Raw genomic sequence first — 24,548 nt, 5'->3', positions numbered from 1 at the left:
TACCCTTTGGTTTCCAGATTTCTTGAAGGTATAAAGAATAACATTAATTTTTTTTTTTCAAAGCAAAAGCAAGTTTATTAAGAAGCAAGAATAACATTAACAAAAGATTTTTTTTCCAGCTGGTTGAAACAATCTATATCCTGTATGATTTTTTTGTCGGTTTTCTTTAGAAAACCAGACTGTTAAATTAAATGCAGATCTAACAGAACAAGTGAACGCTGGACAGTATTGCTGTTCTCAGATGTTGGTATTGAAACAAAAAATTAAAAAAAAGTTTTCTTTAAATTTAGCCTGGGCAACATGGTGAAACCCCATTTCTACAAAAAATAAGCTGGGAATGGTGGTGTGTGCCTGTAGTTCCAGCTACTTGGGAGGCTGAGATGGGAGGATTGCTTCAGCCCAGGAGACTGAGGCTGCAGTAAGCTGAGATCATGTCACTGCATTCCAGCCTGGGCAAAAGAGCGGGATCCTATCGCTAAAAACAATTTTTTAAAATTTTTAATTGACAAATAATGATTGTATATATATATATATATTTTTTTTTTTTTTTGAGATGGAGTTTTGTTCTAGTCGCCCAGGCTGGAGTGGAATGGCACGATCTCCCAGGTTCAAGCAACTCTCCTGCCTCAGCCTCCCAAGTAGCTGGGATTACAGGCATGTGCCACCACACCTGGCTAATTTTGTATTTTTAGTAGAGATGGGGTTTCACCATGTTGGCCAAGCTGGTCTTGAACTCCTGACCTCAGGTGATCCCCCTGCCTCCGCCTCCCAAATTGCTGGGATTACAATTAGTTGCTACTGACTGAAACAGTCTATATCCTATTATTTTTTGTCTGTTTTCTAAAGAAAACCAGACTGTTAAATTAAATGCAAATAGAACAAGTGAATGCTGGCATGGGCTACTGTGCCCGGCTGACTGTATATATTCATGAGTTATACACGGAAGTCTCAATACATATAATGTGTAGTGATCAGAACAGGGTAATTAGCATATCCATTTCAAACATTTAGCATTTCTCTGTGTTGGGAGCACTCTATATCCTCCTTCTAGCTATTTGAAATTATATATTATTGTTAACTATAGTCATTCTACAGTGATACGGAACACCAGAATTTATTCTCCCCAGGGAGGTGTAATTTTGTATCTATTAACAAATCTCTCCCTATGCTTTCTAGTCTCTAGTATCCTTCTGTCTATTTTCTAATTGGATTGTTTCTTTACTGTTGAGTTTTGAGAGCTCTTTATATATTCTAAGAGTCTTTTGTCAAATATGTGGCTTGTAGATATTTCTCCTGGTCTGTAGTTTGTCTTCCCATCCTCTTAACAGGGTGTTTTGTGACAGCAAGTTTTTAATTTTAAGGAAGTTCAGTTTATAGATTTTATTCTTCACCAAGTCTGGGGTACTGAAGACCTCTCCAATGTTATCTTCTAAGTTTTACATTTAAACCTATGATCCATTTTTAGTACATTTTAAAAGAAGGTGTGAGGGTTAGCTTGAGCTTCACGTTTTTGCCTATAGGTATAATATTGCTCTAGCACCATTTCTTGAAAAGGCTATTCTTTCACCACTGAATTGCACTTTTGTCAAAAAATCACTTCGCCATACTTGTGGGGAGCTACTTGTGAGTTCCCTATTCTGTTCCAATCTGTGTATCTATTCCTTCATCAAGACCACACCGTTTTGATTAATGTAACTGTATAATTTCTTAAAATTGGGTAATGATTTGCTCCCTCTTTATAATTTTTTAAATTGCTTTAATTATTCCAGTTCCTTTGTCTTCCCATACACATTTTAGAATAATTTTGTCTATGTCTACAAAATATCTTGCAGGAATTTTATCAGCAATTGTGCTGACAATTAAGTGACATGAATCTGAGCATAACTGACATCTGCTGAGTCTCCTGATCCATGAACCTGGTATTTCTCTCCATTTATTTAGATCTCACTTGCTTTCTTTCGTTAGCCTTTTGAGTTTTGAGAATACAAATCCTGTGCATGTTTTGCGAGATTTCATGTTTTAAGAATTTTATTTTTCTGAGTGATTGTACAGTGTTGTACTTTAAATTTTGGTTTCTATGTGTCCATTGTTAGTATATACAAATATAATTGATTTCTGTATGTTAATCATGTATCTTGAAACCTTCCTGAACTCACTTATTCCTATTAAAAGTTCAAGGATCTGTGTGTATGTGTAGTTTCCTGGGGAATTCCTACACAGACAATTATGTCATCTACAAATATTTCTTCTTTTCTGATTTATATGCCGTTTATTTTCTTGCCTTACTGCAGTGGCTAGACAGTACAGCACTATGTTGGGGAGCAGTGGTGAGAGTGGGTATGCTTGCCTTGTTAATGATCTACAGGGAAAAGCACTCAGTCTTTCTCACCATTAAGAATGATGTAACAGGGAAAGTTTTTGCCAACATTCTTTATCACATTGAGGAAGTTACCTATTCTCTAGGATCATGAATATGGATGGGTGTTGAAATTTGTCAAATGCTTTACTGCATCAATTGATATAATCCTGTGATTATTTTTCTTCCTAAGCCTGTTAATATGGTTGGTTACACTGACTTCTGAATACAGAACCAGCCTTGCATCCCTGGAATAACCCCTACATGATTATGGTGTATAATTCTTTCACATATTGCTGAATTATATTTGCAAATATTTTGTTAAGAATCTATATGGACTCTGGTCTACGGTTTTCCTTTTTGGTACTGTTTTTGTCTGCGTTTACCATCAGGGTAATACAGGCTGTACATGAGTTAGAAAGTGTTCTCTCCTCTTGCAGATCTTGGAAGAGACTGTGTAGAATTGATGTTCATTCTTTTTTAGACATTTTGTAGAATTCTCCAGTGAAACAATCTGGGCCTGGAGATTTCTTTTATAGGAGTTCAAAAATTATCAATTCAATTTTCTTAATAGATAATTTTCAATAGCCTTATAGCTATTTCATATGAAGTGAGCCATGGTAGTTTGTGCCTTTTGAGGAATTGGTCCATTTCAACTAAGTTGCCAAATTTATGTATGTAGAGTTGTTTGTAGTTTTCTTATCTTTTTGATGTCTGCAAAGACACTCTGGTTTCATTCCTGATATTAGTAGTTTGCAGCTTCTCTCATCTTTGTTAGTGTTACTAAGAGACTTGTCGATTTTATTGATCTTTTCAAAGAACAAGCCTTCATTTCACTGATTTTCTCTATTGTCAGTGTTTTCAACTTCATTAATTTCTGCTCTTTATTATATTTTCCTTCTGCTTGCTTTGGGCTTATTCTGCTCTTCTTTTTCTAGTTCCTTGAACCTTAAATTATCAAGACTTTTCTTTTCTTTCTTTTATTATTATTATAGAGGCAAGGTCTTGCTGTGTTGTCAAGGTTAGTCTCAAACTCTTGGGCTCCAGCAATCCTCCCACCTTGGCCTCCCAAAGTGTTAGGATTTCAGGCGTGAGCCACTGGGCCCAGCCTCTTCTTTTCTAATGTAAGCATTTAAGTGGCAGAAGTTTCCCTTTCAGTACCGTTTTAGAGGCATCCTGAAACTTTGATATGCTGCACTTTCATTTAGTTCAATATATTTTTCAAAATTTCCCTTTGACTCGTAAATTTAGAAGTGTTATTTAGTTTTTAAGTTTTTGAAGATTTCCTGCTATCCTTCTGTTGGTGATTTTTAGTTGGATCTCTTTGTGGTCAAAACACTGTATGATTTCAATTATTTTAAATTTATTGAGCACTGTTTTGTAGCCCAGGATAAGGTCTATCTTGATAGTTCTATGGGTGCTCATAAAAAATGTGTACTCTGCTGTTGTTGAGTGGGATGTTTTATGGATGTGTATTAGAACCTGGCTGGTTGATGGTGGTGCTGAGTTCCTCTAGATCCTCATTTATTTTCTGTTTAATGGTTCCATCAACTGTTGAGAGAAGGGTGTTGAAGTCTCCAACTATAACTGTGGATTTATCAAGTTCTCCTTTCAGTTCTGCCAGCTTTTGGTTCACATATTTTGCAGCTCTACTGATAGGAATATAAAGATTTAGCACTGTTACATAATGTCTTCTTGAATTGACCCTCTTGCCATTATGTAGTGTCTCTCTCAATCTCTGGTAACTTTCTTTGCCCTGAAGGCTACTGATAGTAATATTGACACTCCAGCTTTCTTTTAAATAATGTTTGCATGGCACATGTCTTTCCTCCTCCTTTTACATTTTACTTACCTGTAATATTTGAATTCAGTTTCTTGAAGACACCAGATAATTTGATTATGTGTTTTTAATACACTCTGACAGTGCCTGTCTTTTAATTGGAGTGTTGATTTACATTTAATGTAATTATTGGCAAATCTGTCTACCATTTTACTTGTTTTCTGCTTGCTTCCTATATTTGATTCCTGTTCTATCTTGGCTTCTTTTGCATTATACAAACACTTAGTATAATAATTTACCTACTGCATTTTTTTTTTTCTTGGTGAGACAGAGTCTTGCTCTGTCGCCCAGGCTTGAGTGCAGTGGCACGCGGATCTTGGCTCACTGCAACCTCCATCTCCCAGGTTCAAGCGATTCTTGTACCTCAGCCTCCTGAGTAGCTGGGATTATGGGTGCACACCACCACGCCTGGTTAATTTTTTGTATTTTTAGTAGAGACGGGGTTTCGCTATGTTTGCCAGGCTGGTCTCGAACTTCCGGGCTCAACTGATCTACCCACCTCAGCCCCCCAAAGTGCTGGGATTACAGGTGAGAGCCACCATGCTCGGCCCCTACTGCATTTTTATCTATATCTCTTCATATAGTTTTTAAGTGCCACTGATTACAATATTCTTTTCACAGCCTACTTATCATCAATATTCTAGCATTTCATAAAACTATACCACTTATATTAATCATGTTTCTTATTTTCTATATCATATGATGTTTTGACATGTTGGGGGACCTTTCAGACCATGAGAGAGGCTGCCCCTTCTAGAACCAGCTAATTCCTAGGGGTGGTCCCCAGCTTGTCTGGAGAATGCCTTTTAGGTGCAGACTGCCTGACCCAATGCTATGCTCCCTCTCATCTCTTTAACTCTCACATACCAAGCCAATATTTCCCCTGCACTAAATCAACCTAAGGCCAGGTACCAGACAACCAGAGACAGTCCCTATAGAGCCTGTGAGAATTATTCAAACTATCTAATCCTAAACTGTTTACCTTGCCCTGCCTTTCCTTTCCCACAGAAGCCCCAATAAAGTCTCTGGCTTAGAATTTCCTCTGGCCTGCTTCTGCCTCCTGACCAAACCCTGATGCTTTCCCTGTGGTCCTGCATGGCATGGCATGTCCCCTTGTCTTAGCAAATGTAAGTAGTAAATTCTTTCACTGGCACTGACCTGTGCTGTCACCTCCATAAATTCAAATCCCATTGGGAAAAATTTTAGGACACCAGCATACTAGTTTCTTTATTCCTGGTTCCTTTCCTCTCTCCCAATGTTAGGTTACAGTGATCTCATACATTATATTTACATGCATTTGAAACCCCATCAGACAACATTATAATTTTTCTTTCAATGTATGAAACTCATTTTAAAGAAATCAAGAGGAGAAAGTAACCTATTACATTTGCCCAGATATTTACCATTTATATCTGAAGAACTTTCCTTAGGAGAATACCTAAGGAATAGACTATTCAGTGTAGACTGTGGGCAATAATTTCTCTTTAGTTTTTCTTCAACTGAGAATGCTTTATTTCACTTTCATTCTTGAAGGATAATTTCACTGGATAGAGAATTCTGGGTTAACATTTTTTTTTTTTCCCCAGCAAACTGAGAATAGAAGAAAATGGGTTAACATTTCTTGTCTTTCATCACTTAAAAAATATTGTGCCACTATCTTCTGTCCTTTGCAGTTTCTGATAAGTCACAGTGATTTGAATTGTTCCCCCACATGTGGTATGCTTTTCTCTGGATGCTTTCACAATTTTTACGTCCTCAGTTTTCAGCAATGTGCTTTCGATGTGTCTGGGTGTGGAAATCTCTGGGTTTATCCTGATTGTGTTCCGTGAGCTTCTTGAATCATCATGTTTATATCTTTTGCCAAACTTGAAATGTCTTCAGCAACTATTTCTTCAAATACTTTTTCAGCATCACATGCTTTTGCCATTTGGTTCCTCTATCTTCTATTTCTTTGCTGAAACTTACTTTTTCTAATGGTTTTAAGAGAATTTGGGATTGCCTGTGGAGTGTTTTCAGTTGCCAGTTGAATATTTTAGTCTTTTGTCAAATAATTGCAACATCTGTGTCATCTCAGCACTGCTGTCTTTTCCTATAAGAGTTGAGATTTTCCTACCCCTTTATATGCCAATTTTGAATTATATCCATTTTGAACAATGCAAAATTATGTTTTGAAACCTTCAATCTTGTTTAAATCTTACAAATACTGAAACTTTTGTTTTAGCAGATAGTTGACGTAATTAGATTCAGGCTGCAAGCTGTAACCTGTCTTCTGAGCTGTGGTTCCAGTATCAGTTCAGTTTTCAAAGCCCTGCAATGCTATTTTTTAATTTTTATTTTTGAGACAGGGTCTTGCTCCATCACGTCTTGCTCTGTCACCTAGGCTGGAGTGCAGTGGTGCCATCATAGCTCACTGCAGCCTCAACCTACTGGGTTCAAGTGATCCACCCTCCTCAGCCTCCCAAGTAGCTGAAAACACAGGCACATGCCACCACGCCTGGCTAATTTTTGTATTTTTTGTAGAGATAGGGTTTCTCCAGGTTGCCTAGGCTGGCCTTGAACTCACTGCTGGGCTCAAACAATCCACCTGCCTTGGCCTCCCAAAGTGCTGGGATTATAGGCATGAGCCGCCATGCCTGGCCTGCAATGCTATATATCTATCCCACATGTATGCCACTGTGTAGCCATTCTGGGACTTGGATGGTGGTCTTTTTGTTAATTCCATTCTCAAAAGCCTTTCTTATGCTGATCAGGAACAGATCCATGCACGTGTACCTTGGGGATGAGCCAAGGGGATCATGAACAACTTCATGGCTCACTTTCCTGAACTCCTCTCTCTCTGCCATCTACCTGGTGCTTTCTGGTTTCCTGGGGCTCTCCCTTTGGTCCTCCACCCAGAAAGATGGGGCTTTTGATTAACCCATTGCCTTGTACCGCTGCAAATGTGCTTGGATCCAGCCAGGACACACAGAGAGAAAAATCAATGGAGCCCACAACTCCAATTAGAGAGAAAGGTTCTCCTACATTGGAATTTTGGCTCCTGCAATCGAAGCTTCCATTGCCACTACATGATTACTTGGGGCTGGGCTGCATGAGAATAAAGAAGAAAAAAAGGGGGAGGCTCACTCTAAGTTTTAGATGTTTCCTTTTCTGTCACTTGGGCAGAAACCAGAAGGCTTTTCCTGGTGTGTCCTGGTGCCCATTTCCACTTCCAGGTGGAGCTGTGTTATGTTTATGCTGGAGGATTAACAAGGGGAACAAATGGTAAACTCACTGCTGGTTTGGTGATACTTTTTCTTTTCTTTTTTGAGACGGAGTCTCACTCTGTAGCCCAAGCTGGAGTGCAGTGGCATGATCTTGGCTCACTGCAAACTCTGCCTCCGGGACTCAAGCCAATTCTCATGCCACAGCCTCCCGAGTAGCTGAGACTAAAGGCATGTGCCACCATACCCAGCTAATGTTTTGTATTTTAGTAGAGATGGTGTTTCACCATATTGCCCAAGGTGGTCTGGAACTCCTGAGCTCAGGTGATCCACCCATTTCGGCCTCCCAAAGTGCTGGGATTACAGGCATAAGCCACTGCGCCCAGCTGGTGGTACTTTAAATTCTGGTCTTTGTTCTAAATCTGCCTGCTATTATTTATTTTTCAGGGTCCTCAAATAGTTGCTGTATGCATTCTGCTCGGGTTTTGTCGCTGTATTCAGTAGGACTGACAGGGTGGAGTGTGCTTACTTTTTTTTTTTTTAAATTGATTTAATATTCAGCAATCTTGCTAAACTTTTTTTTCTGTTGTTTTTTTTGAGACAAGAGTCTGACTCTGTCACCCAGCCTGGAGTGCAGTGGTACTGGGTTCAAGCAATTCTCCTGTCTTGGCCTCCCGAGTAGCTGGGATTACAGGTGTGTGCCACCTCACGTGGCTAATTTTTGTATTTTTAGTAGAGACAGGGTTTCACCATGTTGGCCAGGCTGGTCTAGAAGTTCTGGTTTCAAGGGATCCTTCTGCCTCGGCCTCCGAAAGTGCCGGTATTAAAGGCGTGAGCCACTGTGCCTGGCCAGCTTACTCTATCTTATCCAGAACTGGAAACTTCTTGCCTGTTAATGTAAGTGATGCTGCCCATCCAATATGAGTAAGTGAACAGATGAATTCACATGGGTCAAATACTATTGAGATTACTGTGCAGCCACTTGGATAAGGAAAAGTTGATCATATCTCCTCAGTGGGCCACCAGCAACAACTAGCCAAGCTGAAGAGGAGAGATTTATTCTCCAGATGAAAGACCCTCAAAACAAATGCTCCCTCAAAAGGGGCTATTGCTGTATCTGACCCAAGATAGAGCCCACCTATTCACAGATTCTGCCCAGATACAGAGCTTCCATTTCAGATTTAGTGTCAAACATCAAAAGCACCCACACTGGAACAAAAGCCTGAATACAAAAGATGGAAACCAATTAAGCAGATCACATGGATAACTGCAGGAAACTAGGTAATGCAGGGCACAAAAGAAAACCTTCACAAAATTTTAATAAGTGGTTTCAAACAGATATAAGATGATACTGAACCCACAGAACAGGAATCAGGATGCTAAAAGAAGGGAAAGGAAGGAAGAAAAAGAAGAGGAAAAGGAAAGAAATCAGAATAGAAATGTGGGCAAATTAAGAATATGATGGCCAAAATAAGAATCAATAGAAAAACTGAAAGACAAAGGGGAGGAAACCTTTCTAAAAGTACCATGAAAACAAAGAAATGGGAAAAATAAGAAAAGAGGCCTTAAAGGTCCACCTAGGATATCCCAAATCCAAATAACTAGCATTTCAAAAAGAGACAATGGCAATTAATACAGAAGTAACATAAAATCATTTCCCAGAACCAGAATACACAAGAAAGCTGGGTGAGGTCACGAGCCTCTAATTCCATCACTTTTGGAGGCTGAGGTGGGTGGATCACTTGAGGCCAGGAGTTTGAGACCAGCCTGGGCAACATGGAGAAACCCCATCTCCATAAAAAACACAAAAATTAGCCAGGCATGGTGGCATGTGCCTGTAGTCCCAGCCACCCGGGAGACTGAGGTGAGTGGGTCACTTGAGCCCAGAAAGTTGAGGCTGCAGTGAGCCATGTTTGCACCACTGCACTCCAGCCAAGGTGACAGGGTGAGACCCTGTCTCTAAATAAATAAATAAAATACATAAGAACCCAAGCATAATTAGTGGAACAATGACAACTTTCTTGGAACGAAAGGACAGAAACATCTTGAAAGGGAAAACAAAATACCTAGGCATGATTACTTTCAAAAGTCCCACAAGAAAAATCCTGGGAGCAGGGTGGGAACAGGACATACAAAAGAATGACAATAAGAATGTCACAAATTATCAAAAGCAATTCTGGATGACGGGGGAGGGGGGACGGGCAGGCAGTAATGTATCCAAAATTCTAAGGGAAGATGATTTTCAATCTATAATTCTATACCTATCCACATTACAAATACAATATAGAATAAAGACCCATAAAATTACTCCTATGGATTCTTTTCTTAGCAAACAGATATCTGACAATGAAATTCACCAAAATAAGGGAGATGAAATAATTAGTTATACAATCCAAGAGTGGCAACTAGAAGTCCAAACGTCATAGCTATGCAGCAGACAAGCCGAGGAACCAGTGGATTAGACGAGGGAAGAGGATTTTAGAGGTGTTCTCCTCAAAACGATGCTAAATAGAGATATAAATAAATACTTATAAAGTATTAAGGGTATATATAAAACACATTTCACAAGTGGATGAAAACAGGGCAGATACAAATTCCAGGAAAGGCTTGGGTGTGGTGGCTCGCGTCTATAATTCTAGCACTGTGGGAGGCTGAGGTGGGAGAATCACTTGAGCTCAGGAGTTTGAGGCCAGCCTGGGCAATACAAAAAGTTAAAAAATTAGCTGAGCATGGTGGTGCATGTCTGTAGTAGCAGCTACTCAGGAAGCTGAGGTGGGAGGACTGCCTGAGCCTGGGTAGAGGCTGCAGTGACCCGAGATGGTGCCACTGCACTCTAGCCTGGGCAACAGAGCAAGACCCTGTCTCAAAAAAAAAAAAAAAAAAAAGAAAGAAAGAAAAAAGAAAAAAGTAAATTCAGGAAAAAATTAAAAGTTGTACCAAAAAAACCCCATAAATGTAGTACAGTTCTTGGCTCTGCACTGGGTAACTAAAAAACATAACTATATTGGAAAAACTGGGATAGTTTTTGTCTCATTTATCTTAAAGAAAGTGAATAATGTCTACAATTGATTAAAAAAAAAGCAGTACAGGCTGGGCACAGTGGCTCGCACAGTGGCTCACACCTATAATCCCAGCACTTTGGGAGGCCAAGGCAGGCGGATTGTTTGAGGTCAGGAGTTCAAGACCAGCCTGGCCAACATGGTGAAACCCCATCTCTACTAAAAATACAAAAATTAGTCGGGCATGGTGGCACACACCTAGTAGTCCCAGCTACTCAGGAGGCTGAGGCAGGAGAATCACTTGAACCTGGGAGGCAGAGGTTGCAGTGAGCTGAGATCATGCAACTGAACTCCAGCCTGGGGTAACAGAGTGAGACTTTGTCTCAAAATAAAAAACAAACAAAAAAACCCCAGCAGTATAGTTGACCCCCGAACAATACAGATAAGGGGTACCGACACTCCCCCAACACAATTGAAAATTCATGTATAATTTGTTGACTCCCTCAAAATTAACTACAAATAGCTTACTGTTGATTAGAGGCCTCACCAATAACAGAAACAGTCAATTAATATAATTTTGTATGTTGAATGTATTATATACTGTATTCATAATAAGTAAGTTAGAGAAAAGAAAATATCATTAAGAAATTCATAAGGAAGAGAAAATGTGTTTACTATTCAGTAAGTGGAAGTGGATCTTCATGAAGGCCTTCATCCTTATCTTCACTTTGAATAAGTTGAGGAGGAGGGGCGATTGGTCTTGCTATTTCAGAGGTGGAAAAAAATCTGCATATAAGCAGACCAGTGCAGTTCAAACTCATGTTGTTCAAGGGTCAACTGCTTATTATTTATAATTCTTTAGGTAACCATCAGAACAAACAGCTAAAAACAGTAAAAAATAGTTGCCTCTAGGAAGTTAGGGAGGGTTAGAAGCAAGGAACTGCTGTACACATAAACCTTCTAGTACTACTTGATTTTCTGTTTTAAACCATGTGTATATATTATTTTGGTACACTTCCCACCTTCTACTTTTAATAAAAAAATTTTCAAGTGGATGCATAACATGCTATGATGTGTCACTGATAGTTTTGGCCCTAATTTTAAGTTTTGCTTGTTTCTTATCTGACATTTGAGAGAAGGAATGTCAGCAGTTATGAAATATTGAGTAATTCATCCACAAAACAAACATTTTCTATTACCTCTCTGTTACTTTTCTGGATTAGTTTAATTGAATATTATTATGCAAGAATAGCTGCTTGAAAATGTTAAATCTATAACTAATTGTATGACTTCAAATGTTCTCCATACTATACAACCAAAATAAAACGTAAAACTAAACTGGATGTTGAGACAGATAAGTAACTGCAAAAAGACCAGTGAACAACCTTAATTTTTTGTCATTTTTTAAATGACATTCACAAAACTCTCGACATTTTAATCAACTTAAGTCAATATTATATATTTGAACTTACAGAAATTTCGTACTAGAAAATTCTCAATCTTAGGTATTATTTACCAACAAATCCACTGATTTCTCATAGCATATAAAACAATCCTTTCACAGAAAGTGATATTCAGGGGAATATGTTCAGATATTGTTTGGGTTACAAAATTAAGTAAGAGTCAGATCCTCTGAAAGCATCACAGAGGGCCAGAGGAGAGCTCCTGGGTCTCCTGTGCTGGAAGTGTGGAAGCACTGGCAAGACTGGCAGAGAAAGGCTCACCACAGACAGAGTTGTCTGACAGTATTCCTCATATAACTAAAACTAGTATCACAAGATGAACTGCATAGTTTTGGGAAAGAGCTGTGCAAAATGCTTATGACTGCTTCACATGCACAAACCCATTTTTTTTTGGTGTCCCCAAAACAATTATCCCCTAAGATTCAGATTTCATTAACAACGTATTCTTCTGAAGTACTGAGTAGCAACAACGGATTATTATATTCGAGTTCAGAAGTGAACAATAAAGTATACAGCATTATTAAGTTTGAGATGTTTGGCCACTACTTACACGCATAAGAAAGATAATGCAGTCCAAATACCCATCATTTGAATTGGCTGTACTTGGTATCTGGACATTTTTAATGTTAGTTAAAAATATCTCCCCCATCCTACAATGTTCTTATTCTGTTTTACTTTACTCAGGCTTTTAAAAAAAAAACGGGGAGGGGCATGATATCCATGATATATAAGTTAACTTTATTTTATATGGCACATGGAATTTGTATTATTCTACCTTTTATAAACTCAGTTTTTCTCAACTCTATCATAACATTTCACAAATCCAGAGGGGAGTTCCCGGCAACTTCTACCATTCAAAACACAGCTAAAACCAGAAACGACCAAAGCAGGGGCTCAAGAGTATGCAGGTTTGACCTGGGGAAATGTTTCTTCACACCACTATTCAGCATCTTGTACTTTTTAGTACTGGCATACACTAAAGGGGCTCGGCCAGCTTCACCCAGGCTGCATATTCTCAGAAGCAGCTGACTCTAAGTGTAGAAGGAGCAGCACTGGGTGCTACCTGAAGAGCATACAACAGCAAATGACAATGGACAAACAGAGCGAAAAACAAATTCAAGGCAGACACAATGGTTAAAAACCACAGCAGCCCAAGACCAGCTACCATGGGGGTAGGTATGACATACTTGCCAGCTGCGAGGAACATCACTCCACCATGGCACAATGTAAGATGTTCAAGTCAACCACAAGTCACTGGGAAAAGAGAAACTACACAGGCAAGGAAACTCTTAAAATATTAAAGAGGGATTTCTAAAATGGTTCAGACCAGTAGTTCTCAACACTGGATGCACACTTTAGTATGCTACTTTTTTTTTTTTGGAGACTCTTTCATAAGAGGTGTTCTGTATTATCTCTAAGAGAAAAGGAGAATACGACTTTCAGACATTAACATGAGTCCTACAGCATAAACATGAATTAGAAGTACCACAAAAGCCTCAGAAAAAAACAAACTTTTAATCATTAATCTGTTAGTCTATAACAGGTCTATTTTAGGTCTCTAGCCATCTGTATTAGTAAGATTGCTATCAAATTAATAATGCCTTTCTTAGCCATTTTTCCCCAATATAATTTCAACATTTGCTGTCTGTTCCATCTTTTTCTTTAACCTCATCTCTAAAATGTCTATGAAGTTCATTCCTAGAAGGGTGCTTATCTGCCCCATAGGAAAGGACTTCCCTGCATGGTCACTCTGAGTGTACTCCTAGAGACAGGATCAGCTGCCATACTGTGTCTACTCTAGATGCTATCCCCACTACATCTATAAATCTCCATAATTTGACAGCTTCAAAAACTTTCAGCTCTCCTGAGTTTTTCTTCACTCTTATCCAAAGAACCTCTTCAAGTTCTCAAATCTCATGTCTGTTGTCATTCTTCTCATTCTTAATAAAAAGTATATTTGATCAGAGCCCAGAATTCAATATGTGTGAATCCCTTTGACTTCTCCTCCATTTCATCTAAAAATTCTACCTTTCATGACTTCCTTCTCCCTCCTGCTTTTTCAAAGTCATGTCTTTGCATTCTGCCTTACCTCAGGCTTCATCACTTCTCTGTTTACCCACTGCTGCCCCTCTGCCTACAAACATGCTTGGATTTCCCACATCCTACAGAAAGCTTCCTTCAAATCCACTGCTGATGCGTGGAACTACTCCATTTCTGTCCTTTCATCTTCACACTTTTATTTTAGAGACAGGGTTTTGCTCTGCTGCCCAGGTTAGAGTGCAAAAGTGTGATCACAGCTCACTGCAGCCTCAAACTCCTGGCCTCAAGCAATCCTCCTGCCTCAGTCTCCCAAAGTGCTATGAATATAGGTGTAAGCCACTAGGCCTGGCTTCACACTTTTTGAAAAAAGTAGCCCGAGCCCCATTTCACTGGCAGTCCCTTGCCTTCTGGATCTGCCCCCATTCAAACCAAAACCACTTTCTTGAATACCAACAATGATGACTAATGCCAAGCCCAAAGTCTCCTCCTTTGTATTCATTCTGCTTGGGCTGTATGTAGCATGACCAACTTCCCCATGACAAGTTCTTTCCTCTCCACTCTTCTGAGATACTTCCTACCTTTGACTAGCACCCCCAGTTTTGTTTGTTTGTTTGTTTTTTTGCTTTCTTTCTCTATTGCTCCTTAAATTTCCCAAAATTCTCTCCTGGTCCTCTCCCTCAACTATACTTTCACAGACTCTTCAAGCTACAATCCTAAATTTTACTGTTCTGGTAATAACTCCAAATCTCCACCTCTAACCTCTAACATTTCTTAACAGGCATAATTACTTTATTTTTCTTGTATAAAACCCCTATGTTGCAGCCACAGCTGCAGCCTGGGTCCTTTGCATGGAGACTCTGGTGTGGGTCTTGAGGAGGTGGTCAGTGAATTCCTCATAGGGAGACTTGGTGAACACAGTCTTCTTCCAGAGGTCAGGGGACAGGCAGCTGTAGGTCTTGGAGATGGCATCAAAGGTGGTCTTGGCAAAGTTGCCCAGGGTGGCAGTGCAGCTCCTGGCTGAGGTGTAGCAATCAATACCAGCCATCAGCAGCAGCTTCTTGGGTACTGGGGCCGAGATGACACCAGGGCCCCTGGGCACAGGGATGAGGCGCACCAGCACACAGCTGCAGTGGCCTGTCACCTTGCAAAGGATGGTGTGGGGCTTGCCGATCTCGTTCCCCCAGTAACCTCTGTGCACGGGAACAATGGAAAGCTTGGCCAGGATGATGGCCCCTCGGATGGCATCTCCTTGGAACACTTAACACCCACACTAGACGTGGCCATTCTAGCCCCTGAAGGCAACAAATGCCTTGAACCTGATGCCTGGCCGGTGCAGGTGTGCTTCTGCACTGGCATAATCTTCAAAACCTCATCCTTGAGAGAGCCCCCAGTTAAAAGTCAATGATCTTAGACTCCTTGATGGGCAGGAAGTAGAGATAGATTTCCTCCAGGGACTTGATCTTCATGTTCTTGACCAGGTGGTCCAGCTTGGTAATGGGCATATACCTCTTGTTCTTGGCTGGGGCCCTGGCCCCAGATGCCAATGCCGAAGCCTCTGCAGTTCCTCAACCCAGGACCCCCAGGGGCTCTGGGTCACACTCCTGCACCCCCTTCCCCCTCACCAGCCCTAGCTACACTGGCGTCATCCGCCATTTGATGTTTTCTCAAAGAAGAAGCAACTATTAAGATTTTTTTAGGCTGCAAGACTACTCCCTGAGCACTTCCACCTGGTTATCCCACATGTGCCTCAAACTTAACAGTTCTGAATCAGAGCTCACAGCTCTCTTCCACTCCATCCTTGGCCCAAGTTCCCTTTCAGTGACATAGGCGCTGAGTCTTGTGAACATGGCAACTAATTCTAAACTCTTCTTCCTACTGTCAGTCTTACCACACTCCACTCCTCTGTTACAGTACCAAAGTTCTGAAAACATACCAATTTCACTTCCTTGCTCAAAAACTTTCTAAAGCTCTTCATCGTGTAGGATTAATGTTCAAGATTCTGAGAACAATATTCAAAGTCTCTGTAGTCTAGACTTTAATGTGCTTATTTCTATAACCTAGTTTAAACTTTTCTTCCTTCCACTCTAATCCAAAAGTACCTAAGAAATCCAAAGTGTATTAATCTCTGCTTTCTATACATAACAGTATCTTATTATTTAAACTATAGCATTTATCACAGCTCTATTAGATTGTAAATGTATTATATTAAGAGTGGGGACTGGCCTTGGTCATTTAACTATGGTTCTCAACTAGGTGAGATTTTGCCCTTCCTGGGGGCATCTGACAATGCCAAGAGACATTGCTGGTTGTCACAACCAAGAGGATGCTCCTGGCAACTAGAGGGTAGAGGCCAGAAAAGCTACCAAATATCCTACAATGCACAGTACGGCCCCCACAACAATGATCTGCTCAAAATGTCAACAGTGCCACTGCTGAGAAACCCTGAACTAATCAATAAATGTCTAACAAGAACATGTCAGAACAGGAATTAGGAGGTTTAGGAACACAGGCTGACATCCAGCCTAGTTATCAATGATGTGGTTAACACTGTTTAAGAGGGAAAGAATGGCCAAAAAGGGGGGAAGGGAGTTTCATTTTAGCAGTTCGAATAAAGTTAAATAAAATTATCAAATACTTCTAAATAAGGGAAAAGAACAGCCTTTCAAATATAAGGGAGTACTCTCTTGGGCCTACTCAAAGATTATTTAATTCTCTAGGCAATACACCTTTGCCTAACACATTATTCATTATTGGTTAGGGTCTAGACTGTTAAGCTATGCATTCAAATGAAGATTTCTGTCCAGTAGAGATGCCAACTGTCTCAGTCTGCTAGAAAAATAACCCAAAAGGTTACAATGTCGTTGCTCTGTAAGATATTAGCCAATCTCTCTCTAACCAAGCAATTGTATTCCAATAACAACCTTGAATGTAAATAGATCAGAAAAGTGACAAAAAAAAAAAAAAAAAGATCCAAGTATATGCTGCCTGCAAGAGACTCAGTTCACCAGTAGGGTCACACACAGACCAAAGGTGAAGAGATGGAAAAAGGTATTTCATGTGAATGGAAAACCAAAAGAAAGCAGGCGTAGCTACACTTATATCAGATAAAATAAACTGTAAGTCAAAAACTATTAGAAGAAACAAAGTCATTATAAAATAATAAAGGGGTCAATTCAGCATGATGAGTGACATTAAATCAGTAATAAGAAGTCTCCTATCAAAGAAAATCCCAGGAACTGATGGCTTGCTTCACTGCTGAATTCTACCAAACATTTAAAGAAGAACTAATATCAATTCTTCTCAAACTCTTCCAAAAAACTGAAGAGGAGGAAATACTTCCAAATTCATTTTTGAGGCCAGCATTACCCTGGTACCAAAACCAGATGAGGATAAAACAAAAAAAGAAAACTACAGGCCAATATCCCTGATGAACACAGATACAAAAACCCTCAACAAAATACAGTTGGCCTTCTCTATCTGTGGTTTCTGCATCCATGGATTCAACCAACCACAGATTGAAAATACTCAGAAAAAAAATTACATTTGTCCTGGACACGTACAGACTTTTTTCCTGCCATTATTCCCTAAAGAATACAATATAACTATTTACATCGCATTTACATTGTGTAAGGCATTATAAGTAGGTCAAGGAGGTCAAATCATCTCGAGATAATTTAAGTATATAGGAAAATATACATAGATTATACGCAAACACTACACCATTTTATACCAGGGACTTGAATAGCTGCAGATTTTCATATCCATGAGAGATCCTGGAACCAATCACCCACAAATGACAAGAGACTACTGTAATAGCAAAGAGAATTCAATAACACACTAAAAAGATCATTCGCTATAATCCAGTAGGATTCATCCAAGGAATGCAAGGATGGCTGAATACAAATGCAAATGAAAAAACAGGATACATTACCAGAATGAAAAACAAAAGCCATATGATCATTTCAATGGATGCCGAAAAAGCATTTGATAAAATCCCGTGCCCTTTCATGATAAAAAAAACAAACAAAATCCCAATACTTCAACACAATAAATGCCACGTATGATAAATCAGAAACTCATAACATACTCAATGAGGAAAAATTTAAGGCTCTTCTTGTAAGATATGGAACACGACAAAGAAGCCCGCTCTTTCAACATCGTATTCAAAGTTTTGGAGCAATTAGGCAAGAGAAATATAAGACATCCACACTAGAAAGAAAAAAGTTAAACTGTTCCCAGATGACATGATCTTACTATATAGGAAACCCTTAACAGTCCACCAAAACAAACCCCAGAATTAATAAATTCAATAAAGTTGCAGAATACAAAATCAACACAAAAATCAGTAGTGTTTCTAAACTAACAGTGAACTACTTAGGAATAAATTTAACCAACAAGTTCAAAAATCTTTACATGGAAAACGAAAACACTGACAAAAGAAATTGAAGATACGAATAAATGGAATGATATCCCAGGACAATCTCTTCAATAAATACATTGGGAAAAGTATACAACCACATGCAAAAGAATGATATTAGATCCTTATCTCACATCATATACAATAATCAACTAAAGATGGATTAAAGACTTAAAGGTTAAGACTCCGAACTATGAAACTACTAGATGAAAATATAGAGGAAAAGCTTCATGACATTGGTCTTGACAATGATTTTTAAAAATACAACCTCAAAAGCAGAGGCTACAAAAACAAAAATAGACTAACAGAATTACATCAAATAAAAGCTTCAGGATAAGCAAGAAGCCAATCAACAGAGATTACCTACAGAATGAGAGAAAATATTTGCAAACTATACACATAAGAGGTTAATATCCAAAAATATAAAAGGAACTCAAAACAACAATAGCAAGACAACAATCCAATTAAAAAATGAGCAAAAGATTTGAATAGACACAGTTATCAAAAGAAGATATACAAATGGCCAACAGGTACAGTAGTGAGTCCCCCCCTTATGTGTGGTTTCAGTTACCCTTGGTCAAGCATGTTATGAAAATATTAAATAGAAAACTCCAGAAATAAGCAATTCATAAAAATTTTAAATTGTGCCTTCTAAGCAGTGCGGTGAAATCTTCCGCTATCCAGTATTGGAATCATTCCTCTGTCTGGTATATCCATGCTGTATATACTACCTGCCCAACAGATAGTAGCTGCCTTGGTTATCAGATCGACTGTAGCAGTATCTAGGTGGCCGTCTTCAAGTAGCCCTTATTTTACTTAATAATTATCCCAAAATACAAGAGTAGTAATGTTGGCAATTTGGACATGCCAAAGAGAAGCAATAAATTGCTTCCTTTAAATGCAAAGATGAAAGTTCTCCACTTAATAAGAAAATAACTTTTATTAGAGTATATTGTTATTATTTTTCTATTATTAGTAATTGTTGTTAATCTTTTATTGTGCCTAATGTATAATTTAATCTTTATCATGGGTATCTACATATAGAAAAAAACGTTGTATATATAGGACTCAGTACCATCCAAGGTTTTAGTTATCTACTGGGGGTCTTGGAACGTATCCCCAGCGGATAAGGGGGACTACTGTATATGAAAAAAATTATTGGCTGGGTGCAGTGGCTCATGCCTGTAATCCTAGCACTTTGGGAGGCCAGGAGTTTGAGCTCAGGAGTTTGAGAACAGGCCGAGCAACATAAGGATACCTCATCTCTACAACCAATTTAAAAAGTAGGTAGGCATGATGGTAAACTCGCCTGTGGTCCCATCTACTCAGGAAGCTGAGGTGGGGGAACTGCTTGAGCCCAGGAATTTCAGGCCACAGTTAACTATGACCACATCACTGCACTCCAGCCTGGGCGACAGAGTGAGGCCCTGTCTCAATAAATAAATAAATAAATAAAATAATAAAAGAGAAAATGTTATATATAGTCATCCTTTGGTGTCTGCAGGGGACTGATTCCAGGACCCTTTTGCAAATACCAAAATATGGTAAATATAAACAATGGAATGGTTATCAGCCATAAAAAAAAAAAAAAAAAAGGAAATCATGGTATTTGCAACATCATAGATAAACCCAAAAACATGAGGTTAAGTGAAATAAGCCAGGCATGGAAAGACAAATGATGTATGTGGAATCTAAAGAAGTTGGTCTCCTAGAAACATAGAGAAGAATGGTGGTTATCCAAGGCTGGCACAGTTTGGGGAAGGGATTCTGGAGATGTTGGTCAAAGGACACAAGATTACAGTTAGATAGGAAGAACAAATTGAAGAGAACTATTGTACAGCATGGTGACTATAGTTAATGACAATATATTGTGGTCATGAAAAATACTAACAGAATAGATATGTGTCCTCACCACAAAAATGACATCTATGTGAGGCATGTTAATTAGCTAGCTTTAACCATTCCACATTGCTATGTACTTCAAAACATCATGGATATATAATAAATACAATTTTAACTGTCAATTTAAAAAATAAATTTGAAAACGTCAAGTGCTCTCTGAACCATTTCTACATTCCTGCTGGTCCCTCATTCATGAGTTACCTGTCTGAAAGTCATGCTTACATAACTTCAAAAAAATTTTTACACTTTGGCAGTAGAGTTAGTACCCACTCAGATGCCCAAAGGGACTCTCATCTGCTTGAGCTACTAAACTGAGTGGCCCCAGAAGGGCACTTCATCAGCTCCTTAAACCCAGGCATGTCTCATTTTGGCTCCCAGAGTATATCGAGAATACCAAGCAGCCAGATAATGTTACTTCTGCTGTTTCTCTGTTGTCTCCTTTTCTTCTGATAATGTGTTTTCATTTGATGATTCTTAGCCACATGTCCCTGTCCACACTGGCCCAGAGACGAGTGGATACAAATCACTAGGCCAGTTTCAACTGCACCATCTGTATACATGAATCTGGTCTATGCATGGCTGATAACTGATCTTGGCTAGGAATCTGATTTTATGGTCTGACCATATGGTGATCTGTCTGGTAGACAATAGGGATCTATTTTCTATCAGATGAGACACCTCAAGAAAATCTGGTTTTAGTCTTTTCTGTGTTTTTGTTAGTGCAAGATCACGTTTCAGGACCAATGAAAGAACTGCCTTTTTGAAATCTGGACCAGTTATGTGTTTCTCAATTAGTTTTACCTGTGATTAAGACTGTTGAAGCTGAAAGTTCTTGTGCATTTGTGACTATAAGAAAAGCCTTATTTTTCATGGTATGAATGAGAAATATCTCCAGGGCTATTAATACATTAGATTATAAAGTTTCTCAAACAATCTCTATTCTAGTTGCTTGACAGACAATTACAAGAACTTCCTTAACTCTATATTTCTAGAATTCCTAAAACATAATGAAACTAAACATCTAATACTTTAAACATGTTAGCCTTTTTATTTTTTTTTTATTTTTATTTATTTATTTTTTTTATTATTATACTTTAGGGTTTTAGGGTACATGTGCACAATGTGCAGGTTTGTTACATATGTATCCATGTGCCATGTTGATTTCCTGCACCCATTAACTCGTCATTTAGCAATAGGTGTATCTCCCAATGCTGTCCCTCCCCCCTCCCCCCACCCCACAACAGTCCCCGGATTGTGATGTTCCCCTTCCTGTGTCCATGAGTTCTCATTGTTCAATTCCCACCTATGAGAGAGAACATGCGGTGTTTGGTTTTTTGTCCTTGCGATAGTTTACTGAGAATGATGTTCTCCAGTTTCATCCATGTCCCTACAAAGGACACGAACTCATCATTTTTTATGGCTGCATAGTATTCCATGGTGTATATATGCCACATTTTCTTAATCCAGTCTATCGTTGTTGGACATTTGGGTTGGTTCCAACTCTTATGTTAGCCTTTTAAGGACAAAAAAACAAACCCAGGCTGGGTGTAGTGATACATGCCTGTATTCCCAGCTGCTTGGGAGGGTGAGGCAGGAGGATCATTTGAGCCCAGGAGTTCTGAGTCCAGCTAATAACACACTGTGAGATCACCATCTCTTAAAAAATAACAATAAATAGAAAAACTCCAAAACTTACAGAAACCAATAGGTCAGAAACACTGTTAAGAATCCAAATTTGTGTAATCAAAATAATTCTCAGGCAAATCAGTATTATTTGATTATTTTAATACTAATTTAAAAATAGATGTCCTTTCCCTGATTTTACCAGTGTAGAATATAATAAATCTATACTTTTTTTGGGGGGATAGAGTCTCGCTTTGTCACTTAGGCTGGAGTGAAGTGGCGTGATTTCAGCTCACTGCAACCTCTGCCTCCTGGGTTAAAGTGATTCTCCTGCCTCAGCCTCCCAAGTAGCTGAGATTACAGGCACCTGCCACCACGCCTGGCTAATTTTTTTGTACTTTTAGTAGAGATGGGGTTTCACCATGTTGGTCAGGCTGGTCTTGAACTCCCGACCTCAAATGATCCACCCACTTAGCCTCCCTGAGTGCTAGGATTACAGGCGTGAGTCACGTCACTCGGCCTACACGTTTTTTTTTTTTTTTTAAATGTTTTTCTTACAGAGATTAAACTTCCTATGCTTTACTGGCTTACTGATTAGGTAAGCTAACATTACTCATATATATTTATAATTATGAAAAATATAAAATTTGGCCCAGTGTGGTGGCTCACATCTGTAATCCCAGCACTTTGGGAGGCTAAGGCAGAATGATTGCTTGAGCCTAGGAGTTCAAGACCAGTCTGGGCAACATGGTGAGACCCTGTCTCTATTAAAAAAAAAAAAAAAAAAAGATTATATAAAATTATATGTTCAACTAAATTATAATAGTAACAAACTTTTTTTTTTTGAGACGGAGTCTCACTCTGTCACCCAGGCTGGAGTGCAGTGGCGCGATCTTGGCTCACTGCAACCTCCGCCTCCTGGGTTCAAGTGATTCTCCAGCCCCATCCTCCCAAGTAGCTGGGATTACAGGCATGCGCCACCATGCCTGGCTTTTTTTTTTTTTTTTGAGACAAAGTCTCATTCTGTTGCCCAAGCTGGAGTGCAGTGGCACGATCTCGGCTCACTGCAACCTCCAACTCCTGGGTTCAAGAAATTATCCTGCCTCAGCCTCCAGAGTAGCTGGGACTACGGGCAGACGCCACCATGCCCGGCTAATTTTTGTATTTTTAGTAGAGATGAGGTTTCACCATGTTGGCCAGGCTGGTCTCAAACTCCTGATCTCAAGTGATCTGCCCGCCTTGGCCTCCCGAAGTGCTGGGATTACGGGTGTGAGCCACTGAGCCCAGCCAAACTTTTTGATACCAGAAGTTGGATGTTGCTCAGTTGTCAGTATAAGCATAACTTCCAAGATCATTAATTAACTTCAAGACTTTGGTCAGACTGATATTAATTAATGGTTACTCTTTGCAATATGTGATTAATTTCCAAGTGAAACAGACACAGAATTTTTCACTTTTGTTTAGAGATGGGTCTCACTATGGTGTCCAGGTGGTGTGCATTCATAGGTGTGAACACAGTGCACTGAAGCCTCAGAATGCTGGCCTCAAACCATCTTCACACCTCAGCTTTCCAAGTAGCTGGCACCACAGGTGCACACCACCATGCTTAACTACCGAGTATATAATTTTACCACATACATACACATGCTCTTTTTAATATAACCACAATGTCATTACTGCACCCGGCAAAATAGTTTCTTAATCTAATACCCAGTCTGTGTTTAATGTCTTCTTCCAGTTGTTTTCTCCAAATTACTCTGATTTTTTTTCACCGTAACTACACAATTAGTTCACCCTTGTCTATAACGTGACAACAGCAGAATTACAACAGTATATATACTCTTTTAGTAAGGCTCTTCCATGCAGCCTAACAGTTTTGAGATTAATCCACATTGTTGCATGTATCAGCCAGTAATTTATCCTTTTCTATTGCTAAGTAGTATGCAACTCTGTTTTTACATCTAAACTATCTCCGGAGGTTCCTAAAGGTCCCTGGGAAATCACAAAGATTTGTTTTTATCACCTTATAACAAGAAGGATGTTAAAACTAATTTCTTTGGAGTATTCTGTGTTTCTTAAATAGCTCAACATGATTAGTTTCTGTCAAATCAAAGAGGAAGCACGGTCTTCTCTGGATACTTTTGTACAGAGAAAAACTTCTAACTTTTTTTTTTTTTTTAGAGACTACACACTTCACAAGATAGAATGGAAGGCCTTAGGGCCTTGTCAATGCCTACCATATGTTCTTAGCTTTCAGATAAACACTGCTCCAATCTTAAACAGTTATGTACTGTACCTCAATAGATTTTAACTCTCCTCCATCCTGATTTTGTTGGTTACTGTATAAACTGACCATGGTTATCCAGTCTTGTCATTAACAAGCGGTTTCTTCCTTCCTCTCTTCCTTGTGCTATATCTCTGCTACTGACTACAGCATAGAAAGTGGGTCTACAACAGAGGATGACAGTCCCAGAGTCTTGCAGAAGAGACTATGCCAGACACTCTTGACTACTGATACTTCAAGAAACTGACTCATGGACACAACCTTTGGAGTACAAGCGACATCCCTTAAGCAACGAGCTAGACTACACAAAAGGACTCAGTCAAGATTTCTGGGACCCTTTGTAAAGCAGACAACCCAACATCTAGTGGAACACAATGTAATGACTGAATGAATTAATGGAAGAAATCTAACTCTAATTATATGA

General features: G+C 39.1%; 1 protein-coding gene across 1 annotated transcript in view; it reads right to left on the bottom strand.

The window, feature by feature from the left end:
* N4BP1 (NEDD4 binding protein 1) overlaps positions 1-24,548 on the bottom strand; it is a 67,622-nt gene that overhangs the window by 20,321 nt on the left and 22,753 nt on the right. The gene's annotated exons all lie outside the window — the stretch shown is intronic.

This window comes from Nomascus leucogenys, chromosome 2 (assembly GCF_006542625.1).
Source record: "Nomascus leucogenys isolate Asia chromosome 2, Asia_NLE_v1, whole genome shotgun sequence".
Classification (NCBI taxonomy): domain Eukaryota; kingdom Metazoa; phylum Chordata; class Mammalia; order Primates; family Hylobatidae; genus Nomascus; species Nomascus leucogenys.
The sequence above is the reverse complement of the archived record's forward strand: the minus strand, read 5'-3'. Positions and strand labels throughout refer to the sequence as shown.